Source organism: Pinus tabuliformis, chromosome 6, assembly GCF_031772625.1.
Source record: "Pinus tabuliformis cultivar Carrire ecotype Pingquan chromosome 6, CPIR1, whole genome shotgun sequence".
Lineage (NCBI taxonomy): Eukaryota > Viridiplantae > Streptophyta > Pinopsida > Pinales > Pinaceae > Pinus > Pinus tabuliformis.
Genome location: NC_142292.1, coordinates 1,799,673,046 through 1,799,677,102, shown reverse-complemented (window position 1 = coordinate 1,799,677,102; position 4,057 = coordinate 1,799,673,046). Strand labels below are relative to the sequence as shown.

Here is a 4,057-nt window from a genome sequence, read left to right as displayed (position 1 = left end):
ATATTTCAAATCTCTATAGGCATTCTTCAAGCAATTGTAAATTCAACTTAAATAATGCTATTATAATATATTACTCCCTCAACATTCAATTCCATATTTTTTTCATATATTTTCAGTAACATGTCAATTTACATAGGTAATATAAAATGAAAATTCCTATCAAAACTAAATTCCATAATAAAACTATAAAAAAATAATTTCATCACAAATATGATTTCATTATAATATATCACTTCCCTAGAATCTCTATGAACATTCAATTCCTTAGACTTTCAATAACATCTTAATTTGCATGGCTAAGGCTAAAGTTTCCCTAACAAATCTATCAAAATAAAATTCCATAACAAAACTATAAAAACTCCATTCGATCAGAAAAATTAATTTCATTACTAATTTCTACATAACTGGACAGAGGGTTCCTTCTCATCAACAAACTTTTCAGAATGAATGCTGTTAATTGTGTCCAATAGCCCACTGGTGTTCCTGCCTGATCTTTGCCTCTTCTTCTGGAGATAAATCATTCTCAATGTTGAAAATCTGGCGAATCTCTTCTAGGGTTTTCCCTTTAATCATACCAACAATAGTTTGACATGTCAAGTCTAGCAAGCTGTGTATATCAAGGTAGTTAGCAGCCATTGTAAGTGCGAAAAGCGTGGGTGGATTTTCCACCAGAGGTTTAACAAACTCGGCATTCCATGTTTTCACAGTATCCACAGTAGCAGTAGCATCCTGGGAATGATGGTATTCACAGTAATCCTTAACCATTTTCAAAATATTACCTGAAACGTTTCGCACACCAATGGTTGTCATAGTCCCCTCACACTCAATCGACATCTTTAGAAAATTCGACATCAACGCCACAGACTTGTCAATCTCGAACATTTCGCCATCGGAGCTCTGTAATATAACCATGTTATTATTGCGCTCCACCGCTGCAGACATGGCTGATGATTATAGGACAAATATGATGTCGCCTTCGAGTTCGATGAGGGTTTAGGGTTTATGCCGCAGATATAACTGGCGAATGTAATGACACCGGTTTAGGGTTTATGCCGCAGATATAGATGGCGAGGGTTTAGGGTTTATGCCGCAGATGTAGCTGGCGAGGGTTTAGGGCTTATGCCGCAGATATAACTGGCGAATGTAATGACACCTCCCGTTTAGGGTTTAGATCTATGTTTATATGGATAATACTTGATCTATGTTTATATAAAACGAATTTGCACGTTAAGGGTACCTTCCTGAACGAACATTTACCTAAAACTGAGTCTTTCATAAGTAAGCCGACAGACTTAAACCGTAATATGAACATTTTGGGGTGTGGCTAGGGTTTAGGGTTTATAGATTTTTTTTTTTTTTTAAATAATATTTTTTTGCATGGGCTGTACCCGATAATCCAACTTTTTTTAAGCACTTTCTTTTGTGGGCAGTAGTACCCTATACTCAAACTTTTTTAAGACAAGTTTAACCAATACAAGTTTTTTAACCAAGTAAAAATCTAAAATTGCGCCATTTCACAATTAAACGGACAGACTTACACTTTAATGATAACATTTTAGGGTGTGACTACTTATTAAATAACTTAGGGTTTAAAACATGTTTTAAATTATATATATATATATATGTGAAATTTCACTTTAATAATTATATTTTGGAAAATTTTGAAATAGTTTTTTTAGAATTTTAATTTAATAATTAGTGTTTATTTTGGATTGCGATTTTTATAATTTTAATTGTATCTATATAGGTGCTTAGTATAGGGTGGATGGGTGAGAGTGAGATATGAGATATAAGGATTAGATGCATGAGCTTTACATGTGTAAGAATTAGATGTGAGATATTTTTTAAATTTATTTGATTTTTTATATTGTAACTTTGTTTTTTATTAATAAAATTACGAATAATTTTTTTAGATTTAAAAAAAAAGTATAATATGCATATACATATCACATTAAATATATAACATATAAATAGTACTTATAAATTAACATCCATTTTACCATATAAATTAAAATAATAATTGCATAACCATCTTTAAATTTAATTAATAAGCGAATAAAAATTTAATATTTATAATATAATAAGATTTTTATTCATGAATATTTACCATGGATACTATTAACTTCTAAATAGTTATTTTTATAATACCATGGGCCAATATCCAGAAGAAAAAAATAGAGAGAGGAGGAAGGAAAAAAATCATAATACCATGGTTTATCAATACCATGGGTCATCTATGCCTTATTATGTTATGGATCAAGGCTTTTAATTATTATGTTACAATACCATGGGCCAATACCATGGCTTATCAATACCACATATTGAAAAACCATAACTTATTTCAAAATCAAAATATTTTACAAATAATTTACTTTAATTTAATTTTGTAACACTTTTTAATTAAATCTAAAAGATAAAATGCTATAATTACTTTTGAGGTATATCTAAACCCTCCATCCTCACGACTACTAAAAATATTCCCATAGAGATTAAATCTAGGTTTTAATAAATTAAAAATGAGAATACTTTTATATATACATATGTGAAATTTATATAATATAAATAATATTATAAAGAACCAGGATAGATGCATCTTAACTAAGGATCCAAGCAAAGAGAGAAATCAAAGTGACTAACAATGATAGAGGAAAGATAGTGCATGATTATTTTAAGTTTTTTTATTATTGTATTTTTTTTGACATGATTGATCCAAAATATAGGTTTAATATTTTACAACCAATTATGTTTTTTTAGATACTTTCTTAAATACAATACAATGAGATCATATTTAAGAGAGAGAGAGTGATATGGAGGGGGAATAGAGTGGGGGAGAGAGACATAGAGGTGGGAGAGACAAGGAGAGAGAGGAAGGAAGAGAGAGAGGAGGGGGGAGAGAGGAGGAGAGAGGGAGGGGAGAGAGATGGATTTGGAGGGGGAAAGGGAGGGAATAACAAAGATATTGAGAGATAGTGGTGGAGAGATAGAGGGAGTGATAAGGGAGAGATGAAGATGGAATAAGGGAGAGAGTCGATGAGGGAGGGGAGAGAAAAGGAGAGGACAAAGATAGGCAAAGAAGGGGAAGAGAGAGATAGGGAGAAATAGATATGGAGGGGTGAGAGAGGGGGAGAGCATGAAGGGGAGAGAGAGGGGGATAATAACATAGTTGGAGGGTGGAGAGTGTGAGTGTGTATGATCGGGGTATAAACAGAGGGAGGTGGGAGACAAAGTGAGAGAGAGGAAGGAAGAGATAGGGGACATGAGAGAGACGAGAGAGAGGGGGAGAGAGATACATTTGGAAGGGGGAAAGAGAGGGAGGGAAGAACAAAAACATTGAGGGATAGAGGTGGAGAGAGAGAGGGAGTGATATGGGAGAGATGCAGATGGAATGAGGGAGAGAGGAGATGAGGGAAGGGAGAGAAAAAGAGAGGGTAGAGATAGGGAATGAAAGGGAAGAGAGAGACATAGATACACAGATATGGAGGGGGGAGAGAGGGTGAGATCGAGAAGGAGAGAGAGAAATTTGGAGGGTAGAGAGAAAGAGTTTTTGTGATGGGGGGCATTGGGACAGAGGAAGGTGGGAGAGAAAGGGAGAGAGGGGAAGGAAGAGAGAGGACTTGAGGGAGAGGAGGGAGAGAGGGGAAGAGAAAGATGGAGTCGGAAAGGGAAGAAAGACATAGAGAGAGAAAGGTGGAGAGGGAAAGGGAATGACAAGGGAGAGATGTATAGATGATGAGGGAGAGAGTATAGAAAGAGGGAAGAGAGAGGGGGGGGGGAACAGAGAGAGGAGGGGAAGAGACAGAGGGAAAGGAAGAGGGATGGAGAGAGAGAGAGATAGATATGGAGAGAGAGTGTGTAAGTTTTGGGGGTGGGCAAGAGAGACAAGTGAAGATAGATATACAGATGGAGGGGCGGGAGAGGGAAGAAGAGAGAGGCAAAGAGAGGGATGGAGGAAGAGAGATAGATATGGAGAGAGAGAGGGGGGGAGAAGAAGAGAGATATATAGATAGATATCTATGGAGAGAGAGAGTATATGTAGGGTGAAATAGAGAGATAACGA

The 4,057-nt window shown here is 35.6% G+C and overlaps 1 pseudogene; it reads right to left on the bottom strand.

The window, feature by feature from the left end:
- Positions 1–453: 453 nt before the first annotated feature.
- LOC149266223 (SKP1-like protein 14 pseudogene) lies at positions 454–942 on the bottom strand (annotated as a pseudogene).
- Between the last annotated feature and the right edge of the window lie 3,115 nt (positions 943–4,057).